A 23,488-nucleotide genomic window follows, 5' to 3' on the forward strand; every position below is an offset into this window, starting at 1 on the left:
CATTAACATTAGTCAAACACTGTGCTGTTTATTTTACTTGTAAATTACTAGTAAGATGAATATGCAATTAGTTACAAAGAGATTAAGAACAAGTATGCATAAGATCACCTGAAGATTTCAAGACACAGTATTTTTTTAAGAGACAATATATGTCCTTTATTTAGTAATGGAAAGATTATCTGTACATGTATAAAAATAACCTTATTTTTTTTATTATTTTTAAAAGTAGTATTCTGTACCATAACATTATGTACCCTCTAGCATTAACTTATAAACTATATTTAAGACTATGTGATTGGGGTTCCTTAGGAATCCAACTTTGATTACCATCTCCTTATTAAGATTTCTATATATTGGCTCCAAATCCAGCTACCTTTTAACTTTACCTGTAATGAAAAGAAATAATAATGCTACCTGAAATGTATTTTTATCCCCTTCCTTACAATAAATTCAAAGCAGCCAACATCTTGTGAGCAGGCACCATTAAATATAAAAATGAGGACACAACTGAAACGAATTTTTATTAACAAAATAAAAGATGTTAGTAAGGAAACTAAGCTATCTAAAGTTCAGGCACAAGATGAATCTGGGATAATTCTCTTAAGCCAGGCTGAGTTTTACCAGAAAAATGCTTATAAACATTTAAAATCCCAAAAAGACATGAAAGAACTTACTTCATTTATGAAAGGTTTTGTCTTTTCAGGTTCTTTATTGCTGAGATGACACAAATGAAGACATCTTTTAATTAGTGCATGTAACTGATTTATGAATTTATGAGCCAGAGAAAAAAATAAGCAACAAGAGAACATTCAAAAGCATTCTAGAATATAAGGCAAGATATGGCTAATAAATTAGAGCCAGATATACAGAGGGATAATGGTGTCAGTGTGGCCCCAACCTTTTAGTTAATTATGGGGAATTGCTAAACAGTAGTAAATGCTAAGTCATTATAACCCTGGCTAGTACACAGGCACACAAAAGACAAACACGCATGTGCATACACAGGCATACACATGCTCCCTCCATGATTTTTGAAACATTTTAAAGCATAACTATATTCTAAAACCTTATTCATATCTTAGTACTTCGATGTTCATACTTTCTCGTTTAAACAGTTGCATAAGTCAAACTCATAAAATTGTCAAAATCTGTCTTCAGTGTACTTTCTCCCCATTTAGTATATAACCTATGCTCTAGAAATCTAGCTCAAAAGTCTTCAAGGTGAGTATATGAATAAAAAAAATGATAATCCATTAGCATACTGGAAGAAAATATTACAACTTCATTTACATTCCTTGTTTTCTAGATATTCTTTATTCCCTCTTAATTTCTATTTTTGTGTGTTTACTACTAGTAAAACAATTCTTTCGTTGTTGACAGTGTGTATAAACATGATCTAAAAAATTAGGAAAGCACTGCCTTAGATGCTCACCTGCAAACCTAAAATACAAAGAATTTCTCCTCCCTTACCAATACGAAGCAAAACCATCACCACCATCCTATGTCTATATCCAATGAGCTGTCCTACCTCCAATTAAAATAGTCCCTTCATCTCATTCCATAAGAAGACTTTCTCCAAAGCTGCAAGTTCAAGATGATCCACGTGGTTTTACTTTCTAATCTAACTACAATAGATTGCCACCATGGCCCTCAATTCACAACAGGAAGGAGTTAATGTTAATACCCTCCTATCTCTTTTTGTTTCACTATGTTGTCACATATTATAGTTTTCGTATACTTGAGGAAGTGGACTATTGATTACACTGTCTAATTTTTAGCTAAATTAACCCTCATAAAGTAGACAAGTGGTTTAAAAAGATTTCCTAGAAAACAAAACAAAAATCTAGGGATTTTCAATACTAATAATGCAAATATAAGTGAAATGAGAAAATGGCAGAATTTATCTCTTTGACCCATTGCTAGCTCTTTCTCAGCCATATTTCAAGGAAAATAATTAAAAAAACAAACAGAGAAAGTCTCAGGAAGGTTTTGCTTAGTGCATGCTGTGTGCGCTACTTAGTGGAACTCATTCTCCAGCTGCCAGGAGTGTTGGCTGCTGAAAGCTCACATCTAAGGCCCTTCCCAAGAATTGCCCTCATCCAAAGTGCTACCCCTTCTCCAGGGAGAGTGCACATCCAACACCAATGTGAGGTTACAAAGGCCTGGTCCCCTTGAATTGATGAAGATATCTCTGAGGAACCATCCAGTTCCAGAGCTTCCCAAAGGTTAGCTGAAACATCAGCTACATCACAGTCAACTTCTCCTTCAGCCCATCCTGTTTCTCTCAGCCTCTCACAGGTGTTGTCCCCAAAGCCCTCCCAATAAGCCAAACCCACTGCATGCAAATCTAAATGGCAGAGTTGGTCTCCAGGGAACTCTGATGTAATACCACCGTTATTTCTACAATCATTTAGCCTGAACTTTGCTCTAAGTCTTTGTGCCCTGAATATCAGCTAAAGTACAACACATGTACCTAAGTTATGAATATGTGTATGTGTGTGTGTGTATGTGTGTCTGTGTGTGTATTACACATACACATTCTGGAGGACTGTGTGATCTAGAAACTTTACTGATGGGTATCCCATCAGTAAAGTATTACTATGTCACCAAATATGCAAAGATAGGATTTTACCTGCTGACTTAAGGCACCAGTTTTCTGTTTTTTGGCTAATGTATCATTAGTTCATTCACAAGCAAAGCAGACCATGTTACTCAACACTATAATGTTCTCCATGGCCTACAAGACAGAATCTGACACATATGAGTCTATGATAAAAAGATCACCTTAATCTGATCGCTGCCAACCATCACTGCCTTATCTCAGCTGCTCCCTATCATGTACGTTATGTTCTACCGACATCAAGCTCTCTGTCATTTCACCAACACATCATGCTACTTCTCACCTCCTTGCCTTTTAACTCACATTGTCCTGTCTGCTTGGGATACCCTCCTCCCCTCTCAGAGCACCGCCTTCTGCCTGACAGAGCTTAACTCAGAGCCTTACCAACAGCAAGCTGGTGGGCACAGTGACCAACGAGGCAAAACAGGGGGTGCAATGCTGCAGAAATTTTAAGAAGCATCATATAACTGTCTACAAGTCAGTGGGCTCCTTATTATCATCTGGCTCCAACAATTCTAAATTATGCCAATAATGAAACGGTCCTTCCCACCAGGGCTGACTGTCATCAAGGCCCACACTGGATATGCCATTAACCCGTTTTAAGCCTTAACTCAGGAATTCAAGTAAACATTGAGTACTTCTAGTAAAACTTGTAAGTTTGAACATAGGCCATTATTAACTCCAGGAAAACCAAATAAGTTGTATACAAAGTAAAAGCAACCAATAAGTAACCTTCTTAGTGATAAACAACACTTACAGAGTCAAAGTCACTGTGTTTACTGAACTGATTTTAACTCTCCACCCCCCAAAAAAAAATTATATTGGGACAATGGGAAAAGAAAGAAACATATGTGGTTTTAGGAAGTAGGTGTAGGGGGAGAGTAGTATGTATAATAAAGCCAAACGGTTGATAACTAACATTTTTTTATGAAAATCAAGAAAAATAAGAAGTATTTTATTTAGGAATAGAGTTGAAAGTAGTAGGAATGAGGTACGCATGATCAGGAGTAAGACAGGAATGCAACTTTATTACACAGCTTTGAGTTTTATATGACATACACACATTATTTTAATATATATTTAATTAATTAGTAAAATATTCCACTCATATAATTCATTTAGAAAAACCTTCCCCAACCTCTCTTCTGTGCTATTAAAATACTCTATCACCATACCTATCCCACCGATATATAATTACCAGTTTATGTTACTAGCTCCCCTATCAAATCCAGGTTCCTGCAGATAAGAACATGATTTGTTTATATTTGTATCCCCTGGCAGAAATGATGCTTAAATTCAAATCTGAATTCAATAAATATTTACTGAGCTCCCAGTGGACAAAATAAGATACAGGTTCCTGATTTCAAGGAATAACATTTATACCCATAATATATCATCATATGGTCGAGCTCATTTATATATCAAGGATTGTTTTAAGTACTTTGTATTCATTTTCTCACTGATTCCTCACAACTGCTTTATGAGATAAATACAGTTACCCCATTCCGCAGATGAGGAATCACAGACTGAGCCAGGTTATAAATACTGCCCCGCTAAAAAAAGGTATATGATGACCCAAAACAGGAGTGTAATACTGAATGAACTACAGCATCTACATTATTAGGCACGAACTCATAGTATCTCTCAAAGGACAAGATATGTTCACAACAGGCTGACAATATGGTACCATATAGAGTCAAAGCCATAAAATCAGTCATAGGAGTACATAGTGTAAGATCAGAAGGAGAGATCTTTGGTCAGTATGTTCTATGAGGAGACTGCGAAAAAGTAAAATTTAATTTGGCTACTAAGGGATAGGTAGGGTTTCCAAAATCTGGAAATCAAAAGGAAGATATGGAAATGTGAAGGTAAATACATAAATACGTGTGTGTGCGCGTGCATGAGGCACTCCATGTTTTGCATCAAATCTCTCTGCCTGAACACACGAGGGCTAAAGCAGGTACAGATCAAGCCAGCACAGTCCCTGAGAGAGGTAAGAACTTATGCATCTCTTTTATGAACCTATGAAACTTGGAAACAATGGATAATCACCAGAGGGAATATCCCATTAGGTTGGTGAAGTAAGGATTATGAGCGGGGGTGTTATAAAGCACTTGAAACTGGGCAATTATCCCTCCATGTTTGTTTGTTTCTGAAACGCTTTCTCTTACCTCCACCTCTAACACTACTGCTTTGTCCAAAGTCCAAGCCACCATCTGTCTTTTGCCTGAATCAATGCACTAGTCCCTTACTAGCCTGCCAAAATTCATTCCTACCTCTCTTAAATTTGATCTACATGCTATAGCCACAGATTGCATTAGTCCTTGCTTAAAACTATTCAGTGGGTTTCTTATCACTGTTATTATGAAGACTCCACTCTAACACAGCCCCTAAGGCTAAACGATCTGATCCTAACCTACCTATATCGCCTTATCTATATCCATTTCCCAATCACTCTGCTCCAGCCATGCTGGCCTCCTAATTCCAAGAACACACCCTTCTCCCTCTCTCTTTGGAACCTTCTCTCTATGTCTCAAAAATTTTTCCTCTGGTCCTCTTTAGCTCATTAACCATCCTTCAAATGTGACTTCCTCCTGGCAGCCTCCTCTGATTGCTGCCCCCAAATATATCATATACTTTTCCTATATGTGTATACTTCTGTGAAATACAGTTCCACAATTGGCAATCTTATATGTAGGTAATTGCTTGATTAAAGCTTATCTTCCCTAATAAACTTTAAATTCTTGTGTACCATTCTACTGCGTCTCTAGCAATTAACACTGTGTCTTGGCTCAGAGTAGCTACTCAAGAAATACTTGTTGATTATTGAGTGAATGAAGGTACAAAACAAAAAGGGAAAGCCAAAATACAGTCAAGTGGGTTGGGAACCAAGGAAAGTCAATTGAGGGGGACTTTGAAGTAGATGGAAAAAGCTATTCTGGAAGAATTCCCTGAGTCAGATAGGGTTCAGGTCTGAGTAGTGGCTTTTTATGCAGTGCCCATGGCTTCTGGCATGAGCATTCTGAGAAGAGTTGATAAGACTGACATGTTGCAAACAATCTGAGAATCATCTAGGAAGGTATGTTCAGCTTGAATCCAGATCAGAAGCAAATTGTTCACAAAGGGAAGATTTCAAATATGAGCCTGAAAAGATATGACTTGGAGATAGACTGTAAAGCCCTTAAAAAAAAAACCAAAACAAAAAAAAAAAAAAACCAGACTTAAGAGTGTGAGTCCCATCTGTGTATCGTTCTCAAGCACATAGAATTTTTGAGAAAGGAGCAACATGATCCAAAGAGCATGTCAGGAAGATTGACCTGACAGTGGTAAATAGAGCAAATTATAAAGAGAGATCCTAGTTTGGGGAACTTTGCAATTGTTCAGAAATAAGCTGAAAAGAGCCTGTTCTAGAGTGATAGAAGTGCATATATAAAGAAAAAGAAAAATACAAGTGTCATTTTGAAGGATGACTCAACAGGACTTAAAACATACTTCCTATACTATAATGGGTAAGAGCCCAGTCTTCACAATCAGACCACTGTGGGTTCAAGTCTCACCTCTACCACTTACCAGCTGTGCTACTTTGGCAAGTTCAGTTTCCTTATCTGTATAATGGGGCAACACTTGTATCTGCACCAGAGAGTTACTGGAAAGAATCAATAAAAATCAAAACAAACTGCTTAGCACAATGCCTGGCAGTGGTAAACTATCAACATCAACTATGCTTTCAAGCTAAGCAGAGGGGGCACAGTGATGGCATGCCAGGAACTTATTTTTAGTGGACACATCTTCATGTCACAAAAAGATAGCCACCTATTGTAAAGAGTTAACTCCTGTTCTGGCTTCTGATTTGGAGTCATGCCAAACACAATCTGGGTCTGCCTCTTTCAGAGACCTTATTCTTCAAGCTGCTTAAGTCATTTCTAAACTTACACTTTCAACATTTATTTCTAACTTGCTCTCTTACTCTCTTGCTACCCCCCTTGAAATAATCCTAGATACTAAACTTGGAGGCTAACCCTCCGTGGCTAAATACACCACTTCTCTCTTCCCAAGAAATGTCAGAAAGATTGTGTGGCAAGCAAATGAAATGTTAAACTTGGTTTTTAAGAGTTAACAGAGAGTGATTTTTTTTTCTCTCCAAGGATAGGTAATAGCATCAGATTCTGAAATTAAGCACAGCAGGAAGAAAGAGGCTGCATAGATTTCACAGAGTATCACAGGCCTCTGCAATAAAGCACTTAAAAATGCCTTGTATTGCTAATTCTTTACACAATCTCCTTTTATTTCCAAAGCAGGATGCGGGGCTTGAGCCATGAGACGTGCATTGATGTTAACATTAAACTGTTTGAATTAGAGCCATTTTTCTACTGAAACTCCTGTTAGGTTTAGAATTACTTTTTACCGTTTTTTCCCCCAAATACATTTTTACAGCCTGACTTTCCAGATCAAATGAATGGTTACCTCTTTTAACAATGCTGAGCCCTCCTTTGCAGTCATTACCTTAGCAAACATCCTTCCCCTCAAGATTCCAATAACTGGACCTTGAAATATATAGAAATTCTGCCAACTTACAGGTTGCTGATCCCTTATCACTGGGAATTCAAAGTGAACGAGGGCAACTGTCTTTCAATTTCCCAACTCCACACCCCCAGGCCCAAGTCAATACTTCCCATTCACTGATGGAAGTATCCAGCAAATACTCATTAAATAGCCAGTATCAGCAAGGCACAGTGCTAAGCACCCTAGTCAGTTTTCAAAACAGTAAAATGAAAAGTGGCATTAGCAGCAAAGCACGGCTTGGCGAAAGGCACACAATTGGATAAAAACTTTACTAAACTCTAAATAAACTGGAATTTAGTAAAGTTTAGAAATGTGCAGTTTTATGAAGATTTGCTATTTTCATGATCACCAATCCACTGGTTAGCATTTATAAATTTTGTTTTCTCTCTTTACAAGATATTTTTGTATCATTTAAAAACTTTCTTTTCTAGTCCATGCGGATTGTTCAATAAATATTTATTGCGTACTACCGTGTTTCCCCAAAAATAAGACCTAGCCGCACCATCAGCTCTAATGCGTCTTTTGGAGCAAAAATTAATATAAGACCAGGTCTTATACAATAAATATAATATGATATGATATGATATGATATGATATGATATGATATGATATGATATGATATGATATGATATGATGATATGATATAATAATAATATAATATAATATAATATAATATAATGTAATAATATGGGTCTTATACTAATTTTTGCTCCAAAAGACGCATTAGAATTAATGGTCTGGCAAGGTCTTATTTTTGGGGAAACAAAGTATGAACTTATGGAGAGCAAATCAGACTCCAAAGCTGCCCTCATGTAGTAATTGCTTCTCCCAAGATAATACATACAAACAGTAGCCTAATGATTTGCTCCCATACAAACCTCAGGTTTGCATTGTTTTTTGCATTGTTTATTTGTATATATGAAGGCCCTTTCCTGTAAGCACCATATTAGCCTAATTAAAACCTTGTCCTTGTCTAATCTCACTAGGATTCCTTTTCAGCATACTCTTTCTCGACTGCTTTCTCCACAATAATAATCATCAGACTATTCTAATCTATTTTCCACATATTACACTTTTCCTCTGTTTTTACTCATTCATTAAACAAAGGTCTTTAAGTACCTACTGTGTGTCAGACATCGTTTCAGTATTTGGGCTACAGAGCTGGATAAATAAATCAACTTCTGGTCTTCAGTTTACTTAGCCACCTTAGATTTGTGCTGTTAGAAAGTTCTTTCCAAGCCTAGACTGCACATAACTGCAACCCTTCCCCCTACCCCGACCCACTTTGTGTCAGGTCCCCTCTTGACTTTAAGCGTGCTAATGTTCTATTTAGTCAAATTTACTAGAGGTTCTTTAAATTTTATTTCAAAACTCCTAAAACCACATCATCCAAAAAGTCTTTCTAGCAATCGAACAATCAATCAGTAGTGCTTTACCGTGGCACTGCCACTACTCTTTCAGCATCTTACTATAATTCCATATGCCATATGTACCACTACCAAACTAAATCAATAAAAATTGTTATCACTGATTCTCAAACTTTTATGCACAAAAGAATTGCCAGTCATGCTTGTTAAGAATGCAGGGTCACAGGGCTTCAACCACAGAGAATCAGGTTCCCCTATTCTGGGTTGGGGGGGGGGGGCAAAGAAGTAGATTTTTAACAACATCCCAGGTGGTTTTCAACCAGGTGATTGAGTGACCACCTTTAAGAAACACTGTTCTATAATCTCCATTGACGTCAGCTCTTATGTACTCAGAATCTCTTCTTCACATCAGAAAATATTTCTTATGAAGTAAAATTTAAGCAACATGCATCTGTGTGTTCAGTAAATCTTGTTCGGGTTAATAAATGGATCAGTGGGTATTTGATCATAATAACTGACATTTAGAAATTACTTTACAGCTCAGGCATCATTTTCAGTGACCACCTCTCACCTGTCCCTTCCAACTATCCCCTGTGGTTAGACAGACAGGCATGGTTCGTGCTCCCATTTTCTAGATAGGCACCCACACCAGTGTCTTGGCCACAGCATGATCAAAAGAGTATAAATGGTGGAGTCAAAAAGACCAAAATCCAGGCAATGATTCTCCTGCTCATTAGCTGAGGAAAATGAGCAAGCAGCTGACCCACTGAAGCTTGTCTGCCCATCTGTAGAAAGGGGATAATACCCTTCCCAGTGGTGGGCTGTGAGGATTAAACAAGATTATCCATGTAAGGCACCTAGCACGGTGCCTGGAACATAGTCAATGCTCAACTGCTGTTAGTTTTCCCACTTCCCCATCATGCAGGGCTGAGTTGAATCAAAATGCAGCTGGGTTTGCAGGATATGTTGGCTCAGCAATCATTTATTCTGTTACTGCCCTGCTTCAAGCATCATGATTGTGCTAGGGATACAACAGTGCACTCAGGGAGCTTACCTTCTGAGTGTTTTGTCACCTTGTGGTTACCTGCTTTCAAACCAGGCAGCGATGTATTTGGCACACCTTTCACATCTCACTTCATCCAGTGAGATTAACACAACGCAGAGTTGTCAATGGTACCATGAGAATCAAGACCTCGTGGTAAGAGAAAGGTTTAAAAAAGCCCTGTAAGCAGTGATAGGGAAAGGAGGAGGCAGGGAAGGTAGAGTATTTGGGGGGGCTGAGGAAGTCCCTAGAAATAAACAGTGGGCCCACTAATTTTTTTTACATACTGATAGATTTGCTTATTTGTTTAGTGTGCATTAAAATTATCACTTTATTTCCTGATTTAACGTAGAAAAGACACTATTATTCTAACAGTGAAGGTACTATGGAAAGGAGGCTGAGAGAGTGAAGTAAGAAAAGTCAAGGCAGAATTATAAGAAACAGTATGCACTTGTTCAAAAGCCGTGTCCAGTGCAAGAGTAAATGAGACACATATGACAGCCTGCCAACACAGTATAGTAACAGCTCACATCCTAAGAACTTACATGCAGACCTTAGTCAGCTCCTGATACAACACATCAAATAACTTCAGCTTTCAGCGGCCCCGAATTACACCAGGAAATCTTAGCCGACATCGGATTTGAGGGCAGGCCCTAACCCAGAATGGAGAATGGGAATGGACCAGCAACTGCTATACAGAGGATGTAAAGCCTGGCTCAGCAGAGTTAAATCAGAAGTTTAGTGAGCAACGGCATCTAGGAAACATGCTGTCAAAAGTACTAACATCTTTTTCTTTCTTTTTTTTTTTTTTCCTTACAAATGTTAAGTTCGTCAGCCTTTTTAACCAGTGACATTGAAGTAACCAGCGCTCGCTATTTGGGGAAAACTATGCCAGAAGCCTCACAGTAAGCAGTCTTTATCCTGGGCACAGATTCCCCAGAGGGGTCACTTGTCTGAGGAATGTGTCAAAAATTAGCTCTCTTTTCCTGCCTCCTACCCTCCTTGGATTTTGAAGTTGTCCCAGTGCCAGTTTCCCACAGTACAACACACAGAACCACCTAAAAAGTGGGGCCCAAATACCAGTGGTCTCAAGAATCCCCCTTGAAACTAATATGCTGTCAATTATCTTACATCCAAAAAAAAATGCTCCCTAGTCTGCACCAGGATTGCTCTCCATGACATTACTAAGAGTCAGTCTGAGTGACTGTAAGTGACAAGGTCTTCATCCTCCACTGCAACTGCCCGCCCCCCCATGCTAGCCCCCCAAAAAATAGCAACAACTCAATTCTCAGTCCAGTAACGTCTGTTCTCAGATGTTGTTCTCCCAGTGGGTAGAAGAATGAACTGCTTGCTGCAATGCCACCAGCTCCTCTACAGTTTCTTTTAATTTAAAGTTACAACAGGAGGGAAGAAAAGAGACTTTCTATTAAGGGACAACTCCCTGAAGGGTCTCTTAGCTGACAATCGAAGGACTGCTCATGGCAGTGATCAAACCTAACGCAACAAAGTGCTGGTGGCTCTGTGACTCATCACAGCAGGAGCTCGCGCTGAGGGCCACTTGAGTTCAGTGCTTTGTGGTGCAGCAAGTTGGTTTAGGAACAGTAATACAGGGGAGTGAAGACTGGCAAGGTGTTTGAGGCTCAAGATAAAATACAGACTTACAGTGCAAGTTGCTTCTCAACTGAATAGGAAGCCTAGAGGGGTAAGGAAATGCAGAGAACATTCCGTGGTGCTTTAAGCCAAATTACCTGAAGACAGTCAAGGTCAGTTGGTCTATCTGTTGTATGGTTTACAACCTGCTAAAAACAAGGATTGAAGCATGAGAAATTAATTGTGCCATATTTAAAAGGCACGCACTAAGGATGTTTGCTTGCATGAACAAAATGCCTTCTAATTATATGAAATATCAATTGTTTAAATATATTTATGATCACCGGATACAATTCAGCTCTACCGCTCACTTGCATTTTATAAGTACATTAAACAGAGCACAATGCACATATTGAGCATTTCCTCTGTGCCATGCATGGTACTACAGATTTATATATAATCTCATATAACTTCATTTAATCATGACTAGAACTCCATGAAGTGATACTGCCATTGTGCTTATTTTACAGTGGAGGAAAATAAAGCTTCAGAGAGCTTAAAAAAAAAACAACTCCAGGTCTTTAATGGTAGGCCCACTCAGATCTCCTGTTGCGAGAATATAATGGACTCAGTGCCCCACCCGCTGCCTCTATATCTCTAGCATCATTTGAGCACCCAGGCCATGCTTCCAGGGGGCTGATCCCAGCCAATGACTGAGCCCAGTGGGGCTGAAAATGCAGGCCATTCCTTGGAGATAGAGGATGCCTCCCGTGGCTGTCTGCCTAGCTAAACCTTTCTTGGACTGTGCTACAGTCAGCTTCTCCCTACTAGATCCTCCTTCCTTTCTTCCACCTCTCCTTGCATAACTGTCAAACCTGGATCAGTGGAAAGGCTGTCCTAGCCTTCTCCTGCTCTCGCCCTGCCCCCCATAAACTTGTTACACGTCTAATTCCATCTTAACATCTGCTTCTTGAGGGACCCAAATTAATGGAATAACCAAAGCATGTATTTGCTTTTTTAAAAAGCCTTTCCTTTATTTTTGGTCAGCTGTACTTACAGATAAATTCTCTGTATCATTGGGAAGATAAAACAACCACTAAATTCTCCATGTTAGTATTATGTACCATCTCTCCAAAAAGGCAATGGTATATTTATTGTGCCTTTCTCCTTGCACCCAATTGAAACAAACAAACCTATAATATTCTCTTTGAAGGAAATGTTGACTCCATAGGGCAAAATATTGCAAAGTCAGATTTATTTATTTTTCCAAGTGGAATTTCTCTCTATCCACATAAACTATAACTTAACATAACCCAGAGGTAGATAATTATTAATGGAAAAAATAACAATAAATTTCCACTAGCTTATATCTGTAATGGGAAATCAAAAGGAGACTAAGAAGATAAATCTACAATTAAGTCCTAACGTGTTTGTTTGCTTTTACCTATTATATAGGATAAAATGTTAATTATTGAAGGTACATTTATATGAATAAAAGATAGAATTCACACTTGCACTAAATACAGCATCTTAGTACAACTGCATTGTCAGAGATCATATATAGATGTTAATTGAATCACTGTTTTAAAGCGTTGATCTCAGCCTCAAGAAAGTGATATATTTTTCTTCCTGGACTCAAAAAACTTCAAAACAAGTACAAACTGAAGTTTCAAACATTATTAATGACCAAAAAGACGTGACTGGAGGGAGGAAAGAGTGTAGCTAACATTTACTGAGCACCTAGTTCATGACAGACAGACCCCATGCTAGGAATTTGACATACAGTATTTAGCGTGATTCATGCATATCCCTGTAAGAAAAAGCATTACAATCTCCAGCATTAGAGGTTAAGAAAAGGGGCAGAGTACCAAATGTTAAGAACTCCAAGTGAAGTCTTAGAAAAATTATAAACAGACCTAAATTGAGTGCTCCAAAAATCTAGTGGGATTGCCTCTTAAGCATCCTGGTTCTTTCCTGAATTTTCTACCTCCAAGGCTTTAATAGGTTCTGTAGTGACAATGCAATACCTGAGCTTCCAGAGACTGCCAACTAGACATCAAACCAGAGCCTTTCTATCCTGTTGACTGCTGCACTGTTTGACCTCATTGAACACGTGGTACCACATAGTCATGAGGTAACTGAATGATAAGCAACTGAGCAGCAAAGATATAATCAGGTTTTATTTTTCTTTTTTTAACTTATAATGAATTTTTATCAATAAAGAATGGATGGACCTATACCTGTAGAATTCAATACCACCACCACCACTACCACTCCTGGAAATTCATTTTTTTTCTGGGTGTTTTTTTATTTTTTAAGGCTCAAATTTTTAACGGATTTTTATTCAATGTATTGTTTAAATGCATTCATTTTCCCTCTAACTTTATCAATATACTGCCCCTACTGAGTGTTATCCTTACCTGTAGGCACAGTGATTACTTGACTATAAGTAATGATTTGAATGGTACCGAAAAAAAAAATCCCTATGTTTATAAATATCTCTTCTTGGCAGCTTCACTTGATACTTGTAATCTTCACAAATCTTTCTCTAAGGAATTAGGTGGTCATAATAAAGTATAATAACAATAACAATAATAATAATACAATAACAATTAGTAAGAGAATTAAACCATAATAAGCTATTAACACCTTTGAGTAAAGTAATTTCTAAGCCAGAGGTTAAACTGAGCAAATGGGGCAGAAATTCAGAAGGGTCCGTCAAAGCAAACGAGGCTATTATTAAGGGTCCATCCTAAAAAAGTTCAGGCCCCTGCTCGGGAGAGCATTTGAAAGCACCCATGTAGACAGCTAGAGGGGTAGGGAACAACCCAAAAAGCATTTCCCCCCTTAATTTTAAAGACAAAGAAATTGAATATAGCAAAGTTTATTAACTAGTACATCCCAACTAGAACATCCCAACATGGCCCAGCTGAAAGTAACTAAAAGTTCCTGAGTGTCTGCCCTACTACCAAGCCTTAATTAAGGGTTCCATTTCTTTCCCTTTAAATATAAAAATTCATTATTTTTAAGCAAAAGGTTAGATCCTTGCTTTATATTCTTAAGATTTTTATTCTACTCCTCCTTAAGAACAACTTTTCATGCAAATAAACTCTCGGTTTAATTGAAGATCATGAAATAACTTCCCTACGTCTAAAATCCTTCTAAATGTTAGGTATGAGTAATTATTTATGTTACATCACACACAGAAAATAAACAGCAAAGACCCCACTCACATTTGAAAATCATTTACCATTCCCACTCCCCAAACTTCCCCAAATGGGAAATGGAATAACAAGGCTGATCATAATTGGATTAAGAACTATAATTCTTTAATTCATTCATCAAATTGAGGCATTTGGAACAGTTTATTTACAAAGTTGTTTAGACAGTTTTGTGTAGTGTTTTTTAAGATAAACCAAAATGCCTTTCTGAAAGAAGTTTCAGATCCCAAATCATTAACATATGAAAACCAAATGTAGACAATTTACGAATGGGTGTTTTAAAACAATGTTTGGAACAAAATTGGACTTTTATTTTATTAACTATCTACAACTCTAAATGCAGGATATAGTTTATTTGAAACAGCCAAGCACTTTTTTTGCCTTTAAAATAAATCTACATTTCTCAGGCTAAAAAACTGTGATGAGTATGTATCTGAGGGAACACACTGACTTCACGTCTAGATAAATAAGTTTTCCAGGTTACTCTCAAAACTCTAGGGAAAACTCTACCACTGGCGGTGATTAGATATTGGGTGAATCATCCAGGTTATGCTAATCAATCATATCCAGCAATTTTACCTGTTGGAAATCTAAACAGCGTTCAACAATGGAACTCTAAATTATTTGAAATCTAGTATATTTTCGATTACGAAAAACAAGTTTCATCCTGCCCTGCATATCTTTTTTACATAATCTGAACATGCCTTCAAAATAATGATTGCCTATCACCCAATGAAAGAATAGAGCTTTTACAAGAAGAAGGTATATCCTTTTAATCATTATATCATATTTTTCATTTGCTTTATAAGAAAAAAATTATTCAAACATTCAAATTAATTCTTTTAAATAGAAAATGACATTTTAAACTCTCCCTACAGTTCGTGCCTCACCCCCAACCATACACACACACACACAAACACACACACACAAACAAACCAAAAAAAAGCAGAAGCCATCATATCTGAATATAAACTTCACTTTTTTGTTATTTCTTATTTACTCCATACACTCCACAGATAACATCTTTATAAGGGTATATTCATTTTTTCCTTTTACAAAACCATGTGTCAGTCTAAACAGGATGTACATTTACATGTATAGCACTAAGTTAACTTGAAATAAGTACTGGATCTCAAATGCCCGGCTATTTACCAAATACCTTTGAGAGTTCTGAATCCTGTATATAACATGCCATTCAACCAGAACTGTTTAAGCTCAACAGCAAAACTAGTACAGGGTTTCTGTATTAAGAGTTGAAGCTCTTTTTTTTTTTTTTTTCATACATTAAGCATTTACTCTTTCAGGTCTATGTAAAATTGGTTCAATCTTATCCATTCAAAAAGGCTACAAAAAGAGATTTTTAAAAACCCACAAGCAAACAAATTCTTCATGAATAAGGTTGTTAGAAGACCACTGGAAAGAAAAGAAAAACAAAAAGAAAGAATTTCAAGCGAGTATGCTACTATATAATTAACACAAATAACTAAATAATTATGCACATCCCTTCCCACCCCCACAATTAAATGTTTTTAAACAACTCATGTGATGAAAGATCTACCTTTTAGGCAAACAACAGCAATCCCTACCAGTTTAAGGATTTCAGGCTGTATTGCATCAGTTTTAAGTGATGCTATGATTTTTATCTTGTATAGTTCTGAGGAATAATCAGTTGGTGACATAATCAGAACTTTGTACAATGCCTAAGAGAACTTTCAGAGTAAGTGCTTATGATTTTAAATCATTGTGGCTGAATTTATCTAGGCTTCAGTCTCAGAGCTATATTTAAATCAGGAAGAAGCACCCCCAGAAACTTTGTCACATGTAGCTGCATTTGAAACCAGATTCCTTCCCTATCACAGCTAACAGCAGTTCACATGCAGCTGAATTCCTTCAAAATTAGACAGATCAAAATTCAGCAGTTCTGTGAAGACTAAGACATCATCCTCCTTTCAAATTCTATAAAAGTCAAACTTAAGAAAACATTTTCCTATGCTTTAAAAGCATCTGGTCCTTAACCTAATCACTCTTGGCAATCAGACCTCACTCCTGTAATCCTGATCAAAAACTGCTCTGCTTTTTCTGATTGAAATGCCCATTGCCTAGAATCTCCCACGCGTCTACTTCATTGGCCTGTTTTGTTTGTATGGATTTTTTTTTTTTTAAAGGATACTAGGGGACATTATTTACGAGCATCAAGGAAACAAATCACTCTGTCTAGTCCCTTTGCAGATTCCCACACTTATTACCCAAAATCCCACAGATCTCCGTTGGTCTTGTCCTTGACTAAAGGGCTGTGCTGAGCCCGAAGGAAGCCTCTGGGGAAATCCTCTCATGCCTTTCTTGACAAACTACTTTGGATATCTGGATATGGTGAGGATCTCAACTGGGATAGAACAAATTCCTAAACTTTTCTGAAGTACAGTTGACTGCCACCCAGAGTACCTGGGTTGGCTGACACTGACAACATCACTCTGCATATTCACAGAATTCCTCATTTTGACCTGCTTTAGTTGAGAAAGACTGAAATGAATTCACATTCAACCACACTGAATTTAGAGGCCAACGTCTTCAGCTATTCACCAGGGTTAAAGTATTTATTAATATATTTGCTTTGCAAAGTGTAAGGAAAATTACTATTAAAATATGTAAATAGTGCTTCGTATGCATCCGTGGGCAGCAGATCAATACGCAAGTAACTGCTGCTATCAAATGGAAACATTTCCAAATCCAATTTGATTTCAACTGGTATAACCTCTTTTCCTTGCTTATTACTGTAGCCCCAAAGTGCAAGCGACATTTCCCATACCTGCGCTTAAAGTGACACAACACGTGAGTGATCTTCACTTCGTACACTGAGTGGGGTAGGGGTGGGGGGGTAAGTAGTTGCAATAAAATTAAAGCTTCCGGTCTCTGAAATCCCTTGAATCCTGAAGGATGAGACTAGTTTCCGAAATTCCGGGCGGGAGGGAGGGGGAGTGGTAGCGAGAGGAATTGCAGAAAGCGAAACAAAAAGACGAAAACGGGGAATATTAAGGTTGTGGGGTAGGTTGGGGGTCGCGTTTATGTTCTCGGAAGGGTAAGAAGCTTTGTCCAACTTTTAGGCTCTGTCGTTTGTCGTTAGCCAAGGTGCACAGACTAGCCTAGGATTTTCCCTGCACTTCTGCTCTTATCTCTCATCACCACCTCCACCGCCACCACTTACAAAACAATACCGGCAACAGCACGCAGGCTCCCCAACAAAAATATAAAAGTTATCCCTTTCCTGAACTGGGTCCAAGCCCACACTTCAGGGTCTTCCCCCAACAGGCGACCCCCGAAGATGACAGGGCCACTTCAAGTCTCGAGCCGCCTCTCGCCTCTTCCTCACCCCCAGCCCAGTCCCCCTCCCTCTGTACTTGAGGAAACTCCGGTGGCGGCCCCCTCCCTCCTCAGCAGGCTCTCCAGCTGGAGCGGGGAACGAGTGCTGAGTGGCGGGTACCGCGAGCGGCTGAGGGGAGCTCTGCGCCTTGGAGGTCTGCCCACAACAACATCGGGACGAACAACAAAGTTAAAACGCTGCGTTTCACGCACCTTACCGGGTCTCCTTAATGTCTCCTCTGGCGTGGGATGCAAAGTGGCACAGTGGCGGGCTTGGGGGCCCCGGGAGGAGACTGGAGATGGGTTTTGGTGGCTCGCCTTTTTCACTCTGTGTGTGTGTGTGTCTGTGTGTGTGTGTGTGTATGTGTGTGTGTGTGTATGTGTGTGTGTGTGAGTTTGTGCGCGCGCGCGCCCCTCTCCCCCAGTCTCTCGCTCGCTCGCGCTCCCCGTGTAGCTCTCAAGGACGAGGTGAAATCCCTTTGCTGGTCATGAGGCGGCTTCAGAGACAAACAACACAATGCGAGTGCAAATAACAAAAGGCAAAAAGACAGTAGGAACAATGGGGGAGGCGAGGGCAGCGCACCAGCCGGCGGTCACCGAGGCCCGGCGCCCGCCCCGGGGGGTGCGGCGAGGGCGGGGGCGGGCGCGGGGGTAGCGCTGGGGGCTCCGGCTCTCTCCAGGTCACCCCCAAGCTCCCGCAAACCCACCCTGACCTCCTTCCTGCAGCTCGCCGCCCGGCCGCCCTTTCTGTCCATCCGAAGGGAAGGAGCCCCAGAGTTTGCTTCCCTGTCTGCTGCAGTGTAACTAGATTGTAAATAACGCGGTGATTACCCACACCGTGCAGGAATGTTAAAAAAAAAAAAAAAAAAAAAATCTGCCCTCCACTTAAAGGAGCGATAAAATGAAATGGCAGGAATGGAAGGAGGCAGGGAGAGTGGGATATCTCTAGATCTCGATGGAGCTCTCGTCTATAAATACGCATTCATGTTTAGTCAAGTCCCCTTTGTCAACTTCTTCCTTGCGCTGGAACCTCACCCGTTGCCCTGTAACTGTGACTTGGGCCCCTTCTTGCCCCCAACCCTGTTTGCACACAGTAAAGCTCGCCGGGAGAGCACGCGTGGGGGTCTGCGTGTGTCCGCGGAACCTTCTGGGAGGAGAGCCGCTGTCTGCCCAGCGCGGAAGCTGGAGCAGCGAGAGGTTCGGTTTTTAAAGCAACCACTGCCTCCTCGAGCCCGGCTGCGTGCCCGCAGATCCCCGCCGCCGGCGCTTTGCGCCCACCTACTCCTGGGTCTGGGGGCAGGGAAGAAAAGTTTTTAGGCGCTCCCATCTCTGCCTCCGGGGTGCTTCAACTGGTTTTGTTTTGTGTGGGTGAAGCCAAAAAACCCAATGCCCAAGAACCAAGGAATGATATTGGGGATGGAGCGGGGGGAGGGAAGCTCGGTTCTGGGCTTCGAGTCCTGCGACGTTTGAGTTGGCACCTGAAGGAGAGAGAGACAGGCAGAGACAGAGGCAGAGACAGAGGCAGAGACAGAGGCAGAGACAGAGACAGAGACAGAGCGAGAGCGAGAGCGAGAGCGAGAAGAGAGAGAGAGAGAGAGAGAGAGAGAGAGAGAGAGAGAGAGGAGAGAGAGAGGAGAGAGAGAGGAGAGAGAGACCCTGAGACTTACATCACTCTCGGAAGAAACTCCGTAGGTATTGCCCTGAGCAGAAGCGGTGGGGCTTAAGTGTGTGCTCTGACAGCTCCCGGACTGCTTCGGCGCTTATCTCTAAGAATCTTACTTTCATTGACTTAAAACAGCTGACGATTTGCCGGGAGGGGGGTGGGGTGGAGGGGTGGAATCCTATTAAATCTCAAACTAGGGTGGACGGAGGGCGGGAATCCTGCCTGATCTTCCTAGAACTGGTATCCAGAAAGTGGCGAGAGGAGGCGTCGCGAAGGAGGCAGTGGGTCTGGAGGAGAGCGATGGAGAAAGGGCACTAAAACACAATACGAGCAACACGTTTCTTTTTCTGTGTTCCCTGCCTCTTCACTAGCTTTAAACCGATTTGAATGTTCTCTTTCCTCATCTCGGTGATGTTTTGTTTTTGTTTTGTTTTTTTCCAGACGCGCATCCATTGAGTAAGCCGCGTCCCGTGGGTGGGGTGGGGGTGGGGGGCAGCATTTCCCAGAGTGCAACAACACCACCAGGGGATCAATGACCACAGTCTGTTTATCCTTCACGCGCCTGGGAGAGCAAGGCACTGAAGCAGCATGGGAGGTAGGCTTAGGGCTTGCCTGTCTGTGCGATCCCTCTCTGACTTCTGGCTGGTTTTTAAGCGGCAGCTAGTAAGCAAATACAGTTTCTTAATGCATGCAACACATTCTAATCGCGATATATTCACCTAGAAAAGTGATACATCCTTTCTCCCCCTTTCCACCATTTGTAGGTTTGTTTCTGGAGGTGGATTGTTAATACCTAAAAGTTTGCACTTGTCTAGAGTGGAAACTTTCTGGGGTGTTTGATGATTGATTATTTGGTACCTGCTTTCTAAAAATGGCTAAACACCTTCCCTTAGAACAAAAGTGAGAAATGCAAATCTTAATAACTCAAGGCAAAATTTTCAAAGTGTAAGCACAGTTATTATCCACTCCCACAAAGAAAACCTTCCTCTTCCGCAAATATTTGATAGCATAGAGCCCAGTAATTAAGAGAACAATCAAATAAACTCAGAGCTTTCATGGGGACTCTAAATTATGATCCGCCTAGAATTTATAAGCAGTGTAATCATTTGGAACTTGGATACAGCTCTGGATGTGGTATTCTAAATGTGTATCCTTAAACAATTGTGCTGTTTCCTTAAGCATTTAATGAGAGAGACCACGTATAATAATATTTAAATGGCTGGATCAATGTGGCCTCCCCAACTGTGTGAAAAAAATTCTCTGTATATATGCATGAAACACCTTTCCTATACGTTACTTTTTCTTTATATTTCCTATCATGAAAGCTGCAAGTCCGAGCCTCTTGTGTAATAAGAATATAAGAATTCATCAATAATTGTACTGTACCTTGAATTTCAGTGTTGTTTTTATTTTAAAGTTTTGGGCATAATTAAGTAATTTATTCTCATAATACATATTCAGTTGCTTTTCACAATGAGCTATTACTATGTCAGGCCCAGGTCCTTATATAATGTGCAAGAGGCAAATCAGGCCCAACTACAAAAAATGGCCCATTGCTACCAATTATATAAAAATATATAACATTTGAAAAAAATAGTCATTTACAGTGAACTTCCCCTGGCTTTTAATCCAGTTCTCTCAGGCATACTCAGTGAAAATAAAAGGGCAAAGTTAATCCTTTACCCCTGGGTCTCTGGCAAGTGGGAGAAAAAGGTGCCTGCTTGACCTAATAGCACTACGTAGAGAGGTGCCACCTCCTCAGGATTTCAGCATCTACTGCTTCAGTGCAACAGCTTTTGGGACAAGAGGCTTCCTACTGTCAAGAGAGGGAAAGCTGGGCAGAGGGAGAGAAAGGGCGAAGCTGCAAGCTGCCTGGTGAGATACTGGTAAAACTTTAATTACACCAACCTCTTCCCTTTTGCTCTTATAGACAGGAAAACTTCCAACCATTATGGTTATTGAAACCACATGCCTTAAGACTAACCTATGATAATTATGCAGCAACAGCATAGTTGATCAAAAACTCCCAGTGGGATGTTTGTTTGTGTTGGGCTTTAAAAAAACACCCACATTTGAAGCAGGACTGACATATTAAAGATCAGTGTTTCTATTTATCAGGCATTTACTATGTGCCAGGCTCTTGGCCAAGTGCTTTTCTTATGTATGTCCTCTCTACTTCTTACCATAAACTTGCAAGAAATGTTACATCCCTGTTTTACAGATCAGAAAACTGAAGGACAGAAAAGTTAAGTGACTTGCCCCAAATCATACAGCTCCTAAGTGGTTGTACCAGAATGTGAATCCAGACGGCTCCAGCTTTAACCTTGGGTTGTTTTATTTTACCTGGATGCCACTTGCACTCTATACTGGGGCCACTTTCCAGCAAGAAATATTTCATTAAATGTGAAGATTTAAAATACCAACTTTATACTCTGTACAGTCCAGACATGAGCTATGTTGGTATTTTCACCTACATTGGTCATTAGATAACTGAAATTTCCAAAATCTAAATGTGCCATATGGAGCATACATACATACTACATATTAAATATAAAAGGTATTTAGTAATATATGTGAAATTGTCTTATTTTACAGGCTAGCAATTGTATATTATATATGTAATATATCCATATGATATATATAATAAGTTACTAAAGTTTTTGAATCCCTGTAAATTTAACAGGCATTATTCTATGTAAGTGCTTTATGTATATAAACTCATTTAATCCTCACAACCACTCCATGAGGCACATAATTTTATTATATTGTTTTACAGATAAGGAAACTGAGGCACAGAGAAGTTATATAACTTGTCCAAGGTTTTACAATTAGCAGCTGATGGAGCCTGGACTCAAACCAAAGTAATCTAGCTTCAAGACTCTTAACAACTTTGCCATGCTACTTACTATATATATTCAGATGTATATACAACATACATACATATATTCATGGACAGATGTATACTATATATAGCTCTCAAAATGTGGGGAAAATAAAGGCATATCAACTGAGATTTGTATCAATCTGCAGCCCCATATTCTAGCTGTATCATGAGGCAACTAGAAATACTGGGCAAATATAACATTTGTCCAAGATATTCAACAGTCTCTAAAACTGTTTGGAGCAATCGCAGTCCCTCCAACATATCTGGAGATACTGACAGAATGCTAGTAAATATTAGATATATACAATATTTGACCCTAGTTGATTTACACAAAATTCATTTTGGATTTATTTGGTCATATACGTTAAAAATCGCAGAGACAGGGTACTTAAGAATCCTAAAGAAGATAGAGAGGGATACTAATAAATATGAAAATCTGTAACCTGCGAAGTGGAGAGAAATTTAGGCGATGCAAGAGACCAATTATGTCATGTAATCTTAATGGTTATGAATTATCCATTTTGCTTTTATTTTTTAAAATTAGGGTAGTTTGCCAATCCGCCATTAACAAAAGTGTATTATAAAATAGTGATTTAAGTTTAGTAATTATGGATTTAAGCATTGACACCACTCAAAGGAACCTTAAAATATTTGATGAGAATCCCAGGTATATGAGTGGTTTATCCCATGTCTGTTTTTACCAGTCTCACTAAACGCAATATGCATATCAAATTTTAGAAGTGAGCCTCTGCAAATCAACCAGCTTTGAGAAAGTATTTTGAGGTCTTCTTCTCTTTCTCTTCTTTTCTCCCTAAGTACAATATACAGGATTAACTATGGAAGGAAAACCAACAACAATTTTCCTTCCTTAGGTGTTCTTCATCCTGATAACTCCTGAGATAGCGACATCGAAAGTATTAATTTTATTGGGTCTAATGTGCCTCTTCAGAAACATAGAAAAAAGATACCCTATACTTCACAGATGCCACACATTAAGTTCTTACTGAAAAAAACTTTTAAAGCCCTATTACAGATACATATGTTTTCATTTAAAAACTGCTATGAAATCGAGTGTTCTTTTATTTAAACATTCCCCTGTGGTTGTACGAATTAAGGATCGGTAGTACTGTATTAACAACTGAGAGCCAGACTGAACTGAACTGGTTAAAAAGAGTTGGTAA

At 39.4% G+C, this 23,488-nt stretch overlaps 1 protein-coding gene across 13 annotated transcripts in view; it reads right to left on the reverse strand.

The window, feature by feature from the left end:
• Positions 1–19,523, reverse strand: part of SOX5 (SRY-box transcription factor 5) — a 946,176-nt gene extending 926,653 nt beyond the window's left edge. For 3 of the 13 annotated variants that reach the window (XM_088798389.1, XM_088798410.1, XM_088798390.1), the window contains exon 1: positions 17,974–18,504. The gene's annotated coding sequence lies outside the window, so the exon portion shown is untranslated. Of the gene's footprint in view, positions 1–17,973; positions 18,574–19,427 lie in introns of those variants that run through there. The other 10 variants (XM_088798391.1, XM_088798399.1, XM_088798392.1 and 7 more) reach the window with 8 other exon arrangements.
• Between the last annotated feature and the right edge of the window lie 3,965 nt (positions 19,524–23,488).

Source organism: Rhinolophus sinicus, chromosome 1, assembly GCF_057876585.1.
Source record: "Rhinolophus sinicus isolate RSI-liver-muscle chromosome 1, RSI-T2T, whole genome shotgun sequence".
Taxonomy (NCBI): Eukaryota; Metazoa; Chordata; class Mammalia; order Chiroptera; family Rhinolophidae; genus Rhinolophus; species Rhinolophus sinicus.